The sequence below is a fragment of the Ceratotherium simum genome, chromosome 18 (assembly GCF_057802395.1).
Source record: "Ceratotherium simum simum isolate JZ-2026a chromosome 18, ASM5780239v1, whole genome shotgun sequence".
In the NCBI taxonomy this organism is placed as follows: Eukaryota; Metazoa; Chordata; class Mammalia; order Perissodactyla; family Rhinocerotidae; genus Ceratotherium; species Ceratotherium simum.
The window spans coordinates 20552022-20568270 of NC_141917.1; the positions used below are offsets into that span (position 1 = coordinate 20552022).

Genomic DNA, 16249 nt, shown 5'->3' on the forward strand with positions numbered 1-16249 from the left:
ATAATCAAAGCTCTGTCCATAATATGTGCTTAAAACAATAAATGGCTATAAAGCAAGAGTCAATTAAAAAAGAATCAAATAAGAATTTGTAAATTTCAAAATGAGTAATGTTCCCACTTTCAAGAATAAATATTTGTTATTTTCAATGCATTTATGAAACTTCACCTTTTAAAACTGATTTTAGAATCAGTTTATGGGCTCAGACATAACAACATCACAGTATTTTCCAGTTACAATTATTAATCTGGTGTACACATTCAAATAACCCAACAAGAATTTTAAAATCTATATGGCCATACCATAACTCCAAAAATTCTGATGCAGTAAGTCTTGATCTAGTGAGGGGCCAGTTATGCATATTAAATGAAAAAGATAATAAATGTAAGTAAATAAATAATCAAGTTGAGAAAAAACCTGCTTTAGAATTTGTACTTCTAGAAAACTTTCTAGACAAAGAAACTTGCTCTAAGTTAAAGAAGAGATAGAGAATATTAGAAAGGAAAGGAAGGAAAAAGTAGCAAGGACAGGAAAACAGTAGAAAGGAAAACACCTTTTGTGTCTTTAATGAATACTTACTCTTCCAATTATTCTATAGTAGTATATTTATCTGTAAAATGTAAACCATAATATATGTTCTACTTATCTGATGCATAATATCCTTACCACACAGTTGCCACTATGTGGGAGACACTGAGTTAAGTGTTGGGGTTGTAGATAAAAATCAAAATGATCCTGGTTTTAAGAAAGCAATTATATGAAAAAATAAATAAGGCTTATAAAAAAACTAACTCAAGGCAGGTGATGACCCATGGTAAAAGAGAGGTGTAATCAAGAGTTAAGAGTTTTCCAAAGCTAGAGAGCCCTTCTGGAGGGAGAATCCGAAAAATATCTTAAGGAAAAAGTCACATCTGAAACCTACCTGAATGGTATGAGTTTTACCAGGCAGAGCCTGGGGCAAAGTGACCAATATAAACAAAGTCAGAGAGATTAAAAATAATAATAATACATAAAATAAGCAGAATTCTCCTAAATTGAGAGCTCGTCAATTTGTCTATAGTATGAGGCAAATTTGGGCAGAGGCACCAGAATGATTTAAAAGAAAAAAGAAGAATTAGATCAAATTAGGTTAAAGAATTTGGATTTTACCCAGTAAGCAGTAATAATGCTGGTAATATTTATCAGGGATTTATTAATTGCAAAACAAACAAAGACCTCTGCTAAGTAGTTTACAAGTATAGTTTCATTTAATCCTTTCAGCACCTTTAAGAAGCAGCCATGTTATTATCCCATCTTCCAGACAAGGAAACTGAGGCTTAGCCAGATTAAATACCTTGGCCAAGACTCCCAAGCTCCTTGGTGGCAGAGGTAAAACTCTATGTAGATCTGCCCAACTCTGGAGCGAGAACATTTACTACTGTGTAGTAGTAACTCTCGCAATGGAGTTGTGCAGGAACATTTTTGAGCTAGTGAGTGACACAAAGTGTCACAGCTTTAAGGGTTTAACTTTAATCTCATCCCTGAAGGAAACCTTTCTTGTATGCTAACATTGGCATATGCCCTCAGCTTTAACCTCACAGTACCCTGTGATTATACTGTTCCTTGCCATTATCAGACTATATTGTAATTTCTGTTTTGATGGTCTCCTGGAAAACACCAGAAGTCATTCGAGATTAGGAAGTTTGAATATGACTTTTTTTTTTTTTTTTTTTTTTTGCTGAGGAGGATTAGCCCTGAGTTAACATCTGTTGCCAATCTTCCTCTATTTTGTATGTGGGTCGCTGCAACAGCATGGCTGACGAGTGGTGTAGGGCCGTGCCCAGGATCGGAACCCACAGACACGGGCCGCTGAAGTGGAGCACGTCGGACTTAACCGCTAGGCCACGGGGCCAGCCCCTGAATATGACTTATTTTTTTTTATCACATCCTGATGCCTAACATATTCCTTGTTCCATAACAGAAAATCAGTAAATACTATTGAATGAGTAATTGTATGAAAACATGAATTAAGAAAAATACATTTTAGGGAGAGTTAGAAAGGGGGAAGAAAGAAGATAAATTTAGGAGTTCTTTGGATTTGCAGAGAACCATGCCTCTTTTTTCATTAGTTTCACCTTTTAATAACATGAAAAAATACTTACCTTTCATGTCCCTCTTCATGTCCCCAGTAATTACATTGCCACATTCCTCAATCTACATTCCCCTAAAACTTCATTCATCCTACAAGCAAAACACTAAATAATTTACAATGTACTTACCTATAAATGTTGCTCTTTCCTACCATATTTTCATCTCATTGAGGAAGGGATCATATTATCTATAACTGTTTCCCAAGTTCTTAGCAAACTCTATAATATATATTAAAAAACTCTAAAATATGGATGAATTGTAAAAGAAAGATATAATTTGATCCTCTTCTGTAATATTGAGTTGGAATCAAGGAAAGGACCAGTTTTATAGTGTTTATATAGTCAGAATGAAAAGGATTTGTCAAATAAGTATATTTGAGGGAAAAAAAGATTTAAGATTTATAGACAACACATTTTTAGCCCTAGGATGACGATAAAATGGTAAGAAGATTAAAAATGGTCTCAGGATGATGGTTAATGATGGCAATCTCCCTTGTCATTTGAGGCTAAATTATCTTGGGTAAATAGGTATGCTTTGTTTTAGACTAAAATTGAGAAGGAACTAGAAATTTCTAGCTAAAAGTGTCTTGGGTTGTTTCTTGGTTTTTACTCACCAGGGGAGGTGTTTCCATATGTTTCTTTCTATATTTATGATTACCCATTTACTAGTCATTCTGCAAAAACTTTGCTTTAAGCAATAGAGCTAAATGTGAACATGACGTCATCAAAAAGTTTCATCTAAATTTTAAACATTTCTAAACTCTTAAATATATCACTTCAATTTCTATCTCCCTTTTAAAGTTGAAATAAATACTTTACGTATTTATTTGAAATAATACATAGTGTGCAGCACTGCATAGAAAAAACCCTAGCAGTCTTTTGAGAATAAAAGCAAATCAATAGTAATATCTCTTAGAATAGAAGCACTTTTGTTGACAGAGGGAACATGGCTTAATGGGAAGCAAAGCAATCTTTGTTTTCAGTCAGACTGTTGGGCTGTGCATGAGAAATGACATGCTCTGACCACTTGCTTTACATTAAGAGGCAGCCTGGCATGTTCAGAACAGAGAGAAAATGATTTGCTTTATGAAGATGGACACTTCATGGCTTTAACACATAGCACAAAGATAATCTTCATTAGATTTTTTATTTTATAAATTTGTCTTCAGTTCTCACTGCACCCTATTCTTTTAAAGTTATTCATCCCAGATCCCCAGAGAGAGACAATTCAGGAGCTGTTCACATTGCAGCTGTAAATGTAAAAAGCGATCCCATGTCCATCTTGGAACGGAAGTCTTACTTGGGTTATAACGATGATGATGATGATGAACAGTAATACTTTAGGATGGTAACATAAATGTCTCCAGACAGGTAAAGAGATAGATAGAAGATAGATGATAGATAGATAGATTGATAGATGGATGATAGATAGATGCTAGATAGAGAGATAGATGGAGAGATAGACAGAGAGACAGACATAGCTATAGATATGGGTGTAGATATAGAAATAAATTAGAGGACTTTTTTTGGCTCATCTATTGCTATGTGCAATGTACAAAGAAAATTCATTTTGACCAAATTTCTTTATTCTTACCTTCAGATAATAAAGTAAATAATGAGGAGTAAGATCATATAAGCAATCAATGAATGTTCCAGACTTAAAAATCTAGAAGTGCTTATTTCCAGCTTCTAGGAAATGATTGTATTTTTTGTTTTTAAGTGCAGTTACTTCCTTGTAAAATTACAAAAGAAGCAGTAACCATGGATCCTGCTCTCATGCGAGTATGTTATTAGGTTACAAAAAACCTAGTAAAAGAGGCTTGAAATTTGGTGAATATGTACATTACACTACACAACTTATAAATTATCTAGTATTTATGAAAAAATAAAAGCAAACAAATTTGTCTCTCTGAACTTCCAGTGAGCCCACTGAAAAACATATTCAATGCCCAGGGGCTGCTGGCATCAATTCTTTGCTTTTCATGCAAGCTACATATTTACATTAAAGTTTTACAAAACGCAAAAATGACAACAATGCAGTGCCTGGTTTTTTTGTGCTGCCCACCAAAGGATGCTGGAAGGAATTTTGCCCTGAGAAAGTTAAACGTATAAGGAGGCATTAGAGTTTACTTACAGCTGCACAGTAAAAATACATTTTAGTTTAAAAGTTATACCTTGCCCCAAAAGCATTGTTTAAAATATTTTGTTTAGATTTTTGCAAAACAGTATTTTTGTCATTAATATTGACACGCAAAAATTAAACTGCATTAATCTAAACATGAGCCATTTTTAATACCACGTTACAGTCCTTAATGTAAGTTCATATTGGTTTCAATGCTGCAAGGGCAATGTTCAGTTGGAAAAGAATCCGAAACCTGGGAGCATTGCCTAGTATACTATTATATGGCCACACGGTGGCTCCAAACGCCCAAGTATGTTATTTTACCTCTTGACAAATCAATGGAAGTTTACCAGAAATATTACCAGCAATTTACCCTATAAATGGGTCAATACTTCAGAAACATCAACGCATTTCAACCTTTTGATTAAGTTTTGAAGTATAATTTATATTATTTTAAAATGCAGACATTCAAAACAACACATCAAATGGTTGAAAACCTTGAATTTGAAGGATTTTGATAGGAAATGATTACTTAGTCTACATAATTAATTATTCAACATTTCTTGTTTTAGGTTTTTAAAATTAATTTCTCCTCTAGTTTTGCACAATTTTATTCTCCTTTGATTTCCAACTAAAGAATAGGAAAATATAATCAGTTAATGAACTTTTTCTTTAGTATAATTAAAGAATTTTAAAAGTAAAGAGAAAGTATGTCTAATTTTTAACCCTCAGAAGGACAAATTCTAAAAGTACATACTTTTAGAAAATCAAGTAACCTAAAGTATATAATATTAATAGAATATTTTAAATTAGCTATACTAATCAATCAGCCATAAAGTTAAATCATTTAGCCAAATATTGTGAAGCCATGAAAAAAAAATTAAATGCTGTAATCATTTAATAAAGATGATATGAAGAAGACTGTGACTTTCAATAAATAAGTAAATAATAATAAGAAGAAGTAAATAAATAAGTAAATAATAATAAATAGATAATAAATGTAAATATATAGCTATGACGAAAAATGAAAATTATCTTTTGCGATGTTCACAAAATTACATCAGTTGGTTAGGTTTAGCAGGCTCTGTTATGACTCACCTCACCTTTACATGTGGGTGGATAAGATAAAGTGCTAAGTATATTCTTTAAATATGTGAATTTCTAAAATAAATATATCAATTAGACCTGAATTATAAATACAACTGAAAAATAAAAACTATGATATAATTCTGGATTTTTAAAATGAAGTTTTAAAAAGAAAGGTATTTATAGACTCATAGGAATGTATTTTATGACCTTAACGTTTGGTTTGTTTATGTAATCCATAGAATTCATTCCAGAAGATTTTTTAATTACCGTATAAATAGAGCCACAAAAACCAAGAAAAAAACGGAAACAGTGATTTTAAATTGATCTTCGTACCACCTTGAATGTGAAGAATGAAAAGAGTAAAATATCTAAATAAAATCTGTTAAAATTTCACATTTTGCTCAGATTCTGTCTTTATCAGACGGTTTCTGGGACCTAGTCTAAGAAATCGGTAGCCCACTGACCTTTTAGCTTGTAATAGAGACTGCAGAATTATTCTTGAGATTTATAGGTATCAAAACTTTAATGGGATTATTTCTGTAATGCACTGCCTCTCTTCATCATTCTTGTTCTAATTCTCATTACCCTGACCTCCAGAAGGAGAATCTGTAAAAGGAGCCATTACTGCAGTATGTTCAGAAATGGTTCAGGTTTCACCTGAGTGAGTTTATGTGGCTTATGGAACTCATGACAGTTAGCCTCTTTCTTTCTAATGCTTTTTCCCTCTTTTGTCCTCTTTTTGGGTCCTTCATATCATTGTCAAAAGACATATCTATTAATTCCCTAGTTCATGCGATTACTATATGTGATTCCGAGAATGTAATTTACGTTTTCAGGTTACATTCTATCTTTACGTGACTGCCATTTCACACTCAGAGAATGAACATGTTTATAACAGTTATATATTGAGCCATTTCCAATCACAATAATAGATTGTATTAGCCTTTTCCAATTATAACAATAAATAAACTGTGTCTTTGGAAATCACATGGTTCAAACTACCATTTTCACAAACAAAAATAAATGTGGAATGAAGAATTTACGCTGTTGTCAGAATTAGTGACGAAATCAGAATTAAAACACTGAGTAGTTTTCACCTCAAGTACAAAATTATTATTACATGATACAAATTAAAATATTCAAAAATTTTTAAATGGTAGCCCAAGTCAGATCACATGCTGTGATTAAAACAAAACACACTCAATAATAAGTCACAAGAATTTACATATAATAATAATAAGTAACAATAACAATAACGGGTAACACTAGAACACCCATTGTGTGTCAGGTATTGTTAATACTCTACTGTTATTGTTTCTTTTAATCATAACAATTGCACTATTATGTAAGCACACTATTAACCCCACTTTACAGATGGAAAAACTACCAGGAATATTAAATATTCAATATATGTGATACGGGATTTGAACCCAGACAGCTTGGTGCCACAGTACATGCTTTTATGCATCAAAGGTCCTAGTGAGAGTACTCATGTTAGAGTCATTACATATTCCAAGAAAGCAATCTCATTGCTGCTGGCACACAGCCTTATCCCTGTCTTGTCTTCCTATTAAACATGACCTTCATCAGGTGTCCTTAGGAAAATAGAATATTATATAGGAGAAGCTTTTGCACAGAGTAACTGAGTCTGAAAATCAGTGGCTTCTATGGAGTAAATATTTTAATTATTTGTGGGGGTGTGGAAGCTTATGTTCATAGAATTTTTAGCAATACAATTTTGGGGTCCATTTGGTCTTCAGCTATCTACTTTTTGTTGAGGCTTCTTGTCTGGAATCAGAATATTAGTCTCAAATTTGAGTCCTTGCTGCAAGATGATGATTGGCTACTGCAAATATGGGATGCAAACTTAGATCACCAACCGAGATGGCTGCTCCGAACTGAAGCGCTCATTGAGAATGCACTCTCAGACTCCACTGAAGGAATCTGAGACTACACAAAAAGCTACCTTGAACTAACCTGCTAGCTCATTCTGATATTTTCTTGAAAGACGTCATGTGGCTTTGAATACAGTAATGCAGCTTTTTAAAAAATAAGTAAAATTAGAGCCCTATATTCTTCATTTTAAAAGTACCTACTACTCATCGTCTTATGGTTATCAAAACTGGAATATAATAACAAGTCCTGTGATTATTCACTTAATCCCTCACTATAACAGAGGTTTTGTTTTGTTTTTCGCTCTTCACGATTATATCTTTGGCTGTTTGCACTGTGTCTGGCTTATGGTAGGCACTACGAGTACTTGGTGAATGGAGGAATGAATGAATGAATTAATTAATGAAACAAGATGTTGAGATGTTTCCTCCGTAGTTTATATACTAGAAAATCAAAACTGAAGACCCCATGTTAGCCAGAGGAATAGGTGACTGCCCAGTGATATCCTGCTATCTAATTTACTAGTATTCCATGAAAATTGAAACATTTAGAACATATCTGCTAATATTTCTATAAATCATTATAATCATTATAAATCACGTGATATTTAATTGTAATATCTCACATTAGAACCACTTCTCCTCAAGAACAAAATTCGTTTTGGATTCATCCTTATATCTCTGGGTATGGCACTAAGGAAATGGCTCTTAGTAACTTCCCCCAAATAAATGAAGTTAATTAGAAGCTGAGGACAACTGAGAAAGTTATTGTTTAGATACCAGGAGATCATTTAAAATTATAAAGGAAAATGCAAAAGAAAATATAACACACGCAAAAGAATAAATAGCTATATATGATAGCCTAAAATCAAAAGACAGTTAATTAATGATGGTGAATTTTGCATTATCATAGCCCTTAGCCTGTTAGCACTATTAAAAATTGCAAATTTCCATAGGGATTTTTTTGGGAACAGTGGTTTATATGCAATGTCTTAGTTTGCTTCTAGAAAGAACAAAGCTCTTCTCATCCACACTTTTTTCATCTTGGACCTTCCCAGAAATGGGTTAATCCAGCCCCTACCTATAAAGTGAAGAGAATTAATGTCTTTGCTCTGAAGTCAAGATTACGGTCGTCATTTCTCTAACTTCACGTCTCTACTGGTCTGGATGCCCAGTCGAGGTTATACACTTAGCACTGAGGTGGCTTTCTCCTAAAAAAGAAAACATATTATCCCCTCACTTTGTTCAGATGTCATACTCTATGATGGAGGATAATCCAATTCCAAGAAAAAAAGTTTAGTAAAGAACTTATTTCTTTTAACTCAGTGTTTAGGGATATTTCATTTCCCCAGTATTCTTTTTTATTTTAATATTGAAAATAAAAACTTGTGTCTATTCCCAAGATAGTGAAGTTTTACAAATTAATAAAAAAAAAAAAGAATACGTAGAACTATTTAGTTATTAAATGTCGAAAAATCAGGGCATATATTTTCAAAGACATAGTAGCTAGAACAGAAGATACTCTTAGAAAAATATAGACTTCTCTTTTTTATTACAACCTTCTGAAAAGCTTTATGTCAGTAGGAAAAAATTATTTATTTAGTGTAGAAATTCTATAGAAAATCTCCACTCCTCTTTCCAACAGGCAAAGAAATATAAGCGAAGAAAAATAAAGGCGGAAAGAGGGAAGAGTACCTCTAAGTACATGATTGTATTTAGTATTCAATTTTGAGCAAATCTCCAAAAGAACAACTGAAACCTTGGTGAAGGGAGAGCATAAAGAAATAAAGACTTTCCATGGTTCTTATTCATGGGGAAAGGCTTTTATTCAAATTTAGGAAGCTAGATGCAGACAGAATAAATGTGCATGTTGGTGCTTTCACTCTCCAGAGATGACATATTGAGAAGTCACTCTGGTGACACAATATGGTTCAAGACTATAGAGCAGGAATAACCCCCAAGTTATCATGCTTTAGGAAGAAGTCAAAAAAAAAAAAAAAAAAGAAAATTTTATACCTCACTAGGCTAATGATTAATCATCATATACTCAATTTCTGTTTATTTGATTAAATAAGGTGATATAGAATTTATTTTAGTCCATGATTTTTTTTTCCTTACGTCATTGCTCAAGCAAATAAATACCACACTGTTGGTATTAAAAGTATATGTAATTCATATTCTTTACTTTATTAGCAATAGATTTAAACCAATGAGTTAGAGGTTGCAAAATTTTAATTTCTTAGTTTATTTAAAGCAAATATTTTAAATAAAATAATTAATGAATATATTTAACATGTAGAAGATTTCCATGGTAAATACAAAACCGTTCAAGTCCCTCAAATAGTCCACATAGTTTCAAATCTATCTAAAAATGAGGTTATTAATTTAAAGCTGATGCTTAGAAGTCAAATTATCCAGAAATATGATGGTACTTCATTTAAATTTGAAGTCTGATTAAAAATTTATGGAAACATTCATTACTTTTCAAAATCCCAGAAGTTGCCATGGTTTTTAAATGGACTTAATTTAACTTGATTTTATGGGGAGTAGAGTTACATGAAAAAGGGGAATCGGTCACATTTTAAAAACTTATGATATTAGTAGGATTATGCAAAAAATGTACTTAATAACTGAGGCAAATACATTGATTGCTTTTGATCTATTCATATAACTATGCCAAATTTCAACTTAAATTCTTGTATTTATAAATACTATGTGAACATTGCAGAGAATTACCAGAATAACCCAAGTTAAAACATTTACTTTCTTCAGTTTATTGATTGTTTTAATTTCCCACACATTCTGCTTAACTTGATTACTGTTACAATACATGCTTCCCACACTTTCAGCTGGAAACAAGAAGGAGCAACGGTAGTTCTTGACTCTACAATGTCTAGAATAGACATTTGCTCACTATATATCAGTTTACATTTTTAGATCACACACTGGTAATACCTGTATCTTACAACAAAGAAGAATCAACATGTCTAATGAAAGTGTGCTTTCTGGAAACACACAATTTACATTTAATTTATTTTTAAAATCAGGACTCTGTCAAACTGTTTCAGTATCCTCTGTTACAGTAAATCAACAAAGATTCCCAATCAATAACTGATGTAGTGACTATAATAACTCATGTCTATGCATTCTACATTCTGATACTTTGGAGAAGTCATTTCATTAATAAATGCTGAATTTCCCGTACTTTGCTTGCTAGTGCAGTAAACTACACTGGTGCCAATTTCAATTCCTTAAAAGCCTAGGTGTTATCATATCTATAAGAATCACTTTCATTTTAAAAGACACGCTCTAGTTAACTGCACTGTCATATACTTTATGCTATAATGCAAAGGATAATGTAATAAATCCAATGTATAATGTGGCAGATGATAGAATACTGGCCATAAAAATCACAAGATTTACAGAAATATTATTTCATATAGGGTAATATAAAAAAGCACATGGGAAATTTGTTCAAGGACTTTTGTAATTGTCATAAATGGCATGGGGAGAAGGGAAGGAGGGAGAGGGAAGAGGGAAGGAGGAAGGAAGAAAGGGAGGCAGAGAGAGAAAGGAAGAGAAGGAGAGAGAGAGAGAGCACTGCTAAATTTCTGCACATCAGTAGGGCTCTGAAGTGTTTGGACATGTCATTTAATGCTGAATTTCCAGTTGTGAAATGATGTTGCATTATACCTTATAGCTTATTCTTAATCCTGTCCCAAAGCCCACAATCTTATTTAACTTTAATTTATATTTCTGCATCATATTGAGTATGTAGAATCAAGGCTGCTTTCTATAAAAGGGGGGCAATTGAACATTGAGATCACATGGTTTGGTAAAGTGCTTTATTATAATGTTACTGACAAACTCTCTAGGGATGTGCATCTGTCTACTGCAAGGGATTGTTATATGAAGGCATTTCAACCTCCACAGGTAGTCATTGTTTTCGAGGGAGGCTACAATTTATTTCCTAAAAGAAAATAAATAAATAAATAAATAAATAAATAAATAAATAAAAGGAAATTCTTACTCAATTTTCAGCTTTCCCTTTCTTTAAATCCACCACTAATACTACCAGTAATATTTAACAAATACCTCTTAATAATACACAGGACAGAACATCACATGCACTGCAAGAAATAGGATAAAAACATAAAGACATTGGTGAAAACAAAGCACCTTTATTCCTTAAAAAATCAAGTTACTTTTTTGTGAGAAGTTGCATTGATAATAAAGAGTTAAGCAAAAGTTATATTTAAACAATTTTTTTAAAAACTGTCAGATTAATTTAAATGATCAATGTTAACATTACATTAAGGATAATGCATTCCCAGAAATCTACAACTTTAATGTGATAGATGTGATTTTCTTAAGATATTTGCCTCTTGAGTTAGTTGGATTGAGCAGTGACAAACAAGGTATGGCAAAAGCAAAAATGAGCTCATATGCTTTAGATACCCTTACAAGAGACAACACAACTGGATTTTAAAAGAGCTCAAGGTCTCCAAATGTCAAGTGAGGTGAGGCTGCTACAGGGCATGAAAGAAAGAAGAGGGCAGAGGTGACCCTGAGCTGATATTGTTATCTGAGAAAACAGGCACTCCTTGTGAAATTTTCTCCTTCTTATGCATGAAAAAAAATCTGTAATTTTGAGTGTTGAACTTATTGGGGGTAAAAGCAGGGAATGTTACATTAGTACTCTGTGAACATAATCCAAATGCTTCAACTAGAAAAAAAGAGAAGGCCGATGGAAAAATGTTTAAATACAGGACATTTTTTTCTATTTGCATATTTCAGGTTATTCTAATTCTGACAAAATGAAATTTTGTTGATGAACTCACTGGTCTGAATAAAGTGTCAAGAAAAGGAAAACAGATTTTCCTATGTTAATTTTCATTTCTCAAATATGTATTCATAATGCTATTCCTTGGACCCTGATTTTTTTTTTAAATCTTCATAATAGGGACCATATATATATATATATATATATATATATATGGTACAATGCTTAGTACAATGCTTCATCAATGTCACCATCGCTCAGTGTAAGTCTAGCAAGAATGAGGGCACCTTTCTTGCTACTTGGTTTATAACTTCAGCCTATTTCAGACATGACTATTAAATATAATATGATTAGTACAGTGACTTTTCTGAAACCCTAGCCAGAAAATATTTTAGGTTAATCAAAAGTAGAAGTTTTCAAACATAGACTTGAAATTTGGAGATCAAATGTCTGCATAAAATTACTTAGGATTGGCATAAATAATTTTTATATTTCTCTACTTAATATTGTCACTTTGTTTCAGTATTTCACAAGCACTTCTAATGTGGCAACAGTATTAGAATGCAATTTGCATAGTAGAATTAAGAATATATTATGGCTAATGCTTTTGAAACCCAAGGGCTAGAGGTAGTTGGGGTTCTATTTCTGATTTGTATTAATTGCTTACTATGCAACACTGTTGCTGATAATAACACTTCACAAAAATATGGTTGACTTTACTGCTGAATCAGCACCATCGGAGTGAATGCTGTTCCTGTGCTGCAGCCTAGCGGAATGATTTGGTATAAAAATGACATATTCCAGGAGGACACGGTGTTATCACTTGCTGCAAAGTAGGTTAAGAAACAGGAAATAAGTCCTATGTCCAGAAATCTCCCAGGTAATATATACTCTGCCTCACTTATTTGTTTATATGGGAAATTAAATGAAGAACAAGAAATGCATCCGAGAGTCTGAACAGGGTTCACATATTTTGGAATTAACCTTTTCATTTTCAAAAAGAAAGAAAATCATACCTCTTTCAGATTACACTAACTTTCTTACTAGTGTGCCAGAAATGTATATCTCTTTAGGTAGATAATCAATTTCCCATCACTTTTTTCAATTTTTTTTTTTTTAAAGAAAATCTCAGTGTAGGAAAAAATCTAACAGGGTAATATTAAATTGAATACCTGTGTAGTAGTGTTCTTATCAGTAAACAGCTAGTTTTTATAAACATGTAGGAATATCACCTGAAGCACCGATCAGGTACCAGGCAGTTTAACCACTGACCTCACCCAAATGCCTGTGTATGTGGATGTCATACAGATTGCATGCTCCTTTCCTATTTCCCCCCCTTTTTTTTCTTTTCCAGACATCTAAGTGTATGGAATTCTGTTCTTTGACTGGAGTCAGGGAAGGCATATGCATTCACCAGGGAAGTCAATTTGTTAGCAGCAAGTATTTGAAACCAAAGAAGTACCTGATTTAATGAAAGCAGTCATTGACTCATACTTTAAAAACACAGCCAAAAAAAAAAAAAAAAAAACAGGTGAACGCGAATGCAGGAAGCATTTCTTTATGTTTTTATCATCAGAAAGGATTTGTATTTGATGTGTCCCTAAGCCACAGACACACTGCTTATATCTGTACACTATCTAATCCCCTCACTGTGCCCCCTCTACCCCCAATAAACCACTATTTGCTTATGCATTACACATGGAATACATATGTGCCACATTTAATACCCTGCGGGGAAGGGGCACAAGGCAGATTATCTATGCAACTATCATTTACCTGTTTCTCTAGGACACAACCTCTTTCTTTTTTCTTCATCAGTTTAACTAAAAATGAACCTAGAGATCTTGCCAATGACATAATGTTTTCATGAAAGTTCTACTAATTAAAAATCCTCACCATACCAGACCTAAAAAATGAGCACACTCTTGCCAAGTGTTATTCACCACAGAGAAGCTCTTGTAGCTACGTTTTAAAGAAGGATAGAGAGGGGGATGGTGTGGAGGGAGAAAGTCTACTAACATATGCATTGAAGTATAACAGTTGTCAGTATCAAAGGGACAGATTATTTTTAATATAGATCCTTCAATAATAAAAAATAGAAGAAAAAATAACGCATCTCCAAACAGCTGAGAGTGATGGATGTGCAGTTTTGGATAACAGAAGCTTTTACTGGAATGAAGAACCACAATTATAGGAAATAGATCTGTTTTTCGGAAGCAAAAGATGATAGGTCAGTTTCTAAATGATGTTTGTTTTGATTGCACCGGTAGACCCCCCAACCCCCCCTTTTTAATGATAAGGACTTGGTAGGTTTTTATTGTAGTGGCATAAAAACACTTTCAGACTACTGTTTTTGCCCATACTTACAGTGCTATCAGTAGTTACTTGTTGGGGACATGCATTTAGACTTGCAATGTGCTGCATTAATTTAACACCACATAAAATATGGATTTTATTGCAGCAGAGACAATAAATGCTGCAACTGCTGACTACACACATTTGATCTCCCCTCTTCCTCTTTCCCCCCTCATACTTCTGACTCGGATATGAAATGTGGATATAGGAATTGTGCCTATTGTATTTCTGATGAATGGCAATCTATTTTATTTATGTAGATGCTTAGTGACCATTGACAGTTTCAAGGAATCTGCCTTCTGCCTGTCATTTCTCTTTATATTGAAGGTACAATGAACTATGACTATGAATAAGTGCAGAGTGAATCCATTCATATGGAATGCAAAGTAATGTTAGATGATGCTCGAGTTCACAGCAACAATGTTCTCTCTTCAATTGATTTTTAAAATAAAGATGAACAAGTATGAGCATAACAAATTACACTCCATAATATATTTTTAGCATTTTTTCAGTGTGAATAAACTCACAACTCTAATATCATGACCCACTGTTGAGCATAATATATAATTTATCCAGTTTTACATTAACTCTATAAGTATTCAAAGCAGTTGTTTCTAGAATCCAATAACAGTTATGTGCTTATTAATTTATGTATATATTAAAGAATTATTTGGAAATAATTGCTAAACACAACTTAAAAACAAATATTTTCCCCCCAGGGAAAGAAAATAAAAGACCTTAGGGCAGTTTAAAAAGAAAAAAAGAAGAAGAGGAGAGAGAGACGAAGTCTTCCTACCTTTTTATCAGCTTCTGGATAACGGAAGTTGGTTCCAGCCAAAACAACCCGGAGAAACTGTCACTATGTCCCCTTTTTTGTTTGTTTTCGGCTGTTATTTTCTATCACTGATTCTACTTCAATCTAACTCAAGCTTTCTCTCAGCATCACTTTTAACTCTGGACGGCAGGGAACCAAAGAAAACGGAGGGCGAGCTCTCTCTGATTGGCTTTCATTCAGTGCTTCTGATTAAGGGCAGGCAAAAAAAAAAAAAAAACGGAAAGGAGGAGGGAAAAAAGCCCTTCCTCACACGGAGAGAAAGGTTCTGCTGATGGAGCTGCAGCACTCGCCATGGGAAGGTTAGAGACTGGGGAAGTGCTGGCTTTTGCTAACACACAGCGATTTGCAAGTGAATGCGAGGGGAGGGCGCATCCGAGAGGAGGGCTGTGGATGAAAGGCGTCCCCTCCCCCGCAGGGCAGAAAGACTCTCTGTTTCAAGGCTAAGGTAATCAGCCCAATCTAATCCGGCTGTGTCCGTAACACAATCTCAGAAACAGGACCGCTTCTGCAATTCTCTTTTAATAGATACTTCTTCTTCCTCTGACATGTATATTCCTGCACCATCCTCACGCTAGGCTACCGAAATACAAGTATCACCGGAGTGCCAAGTCAAATTGCAACCAGATCTGATACGTTGCTAGAGTGATTTTTGTTGGTGGTTTAAAATTTTTATTTATTTTTGCTTTCAGTGAACTTTCTTTTCTTGCCTCTCCAAATACCTCATTTTTGTTGCTTATTGTCGTACGAGAGCACACCTTGCCCATCGTTTTGAAACGTTCGTGAGCCAGTCTCGTCTGCTTAGTGTTATCTGCTTTGCATTTTTATATTTTATAGATAAAAATATTTTATTCATAATTTAAATATGCAATTAATGCTATTAAAATATTTAGACTTTGGGCTTGACACAATCTCCTTCTTCTTTTTTTTTTTTTTAACTTTTTTCCTCAGAAATTTGAGTTTCATGCCCAAAAGTGTGTGTGAGCAGATGTAAATACATCTGGGTGGTTCTATTTTTTTATCAACCTTCTAACTGCCCATCTCCCTATT

General features: G+C 33.5%; 1 protein-coding gene across 1 annotated transcript in view; it reads right to left on the minus strand.

Annotated features, from left to right (window-relative positions):
• The window catches only part of CDH10 (cadherin 10), a 177586-nt gene extending 161945 nt beyond the window's left edge, over positions 1-15641 (minus strand). Inside the window, exon 1 of the mRNA XM_014781554.2 lies at positions 15164-15641. The gene's annotated coding sequence lies outside the window, so the exon portion shown is untranslated. The remainder of the gene's footprint in view (positions 1-15163) is intronic.
• Between the last annotated feature and the right edge of the window lie 608 nt (positions 15642-16249).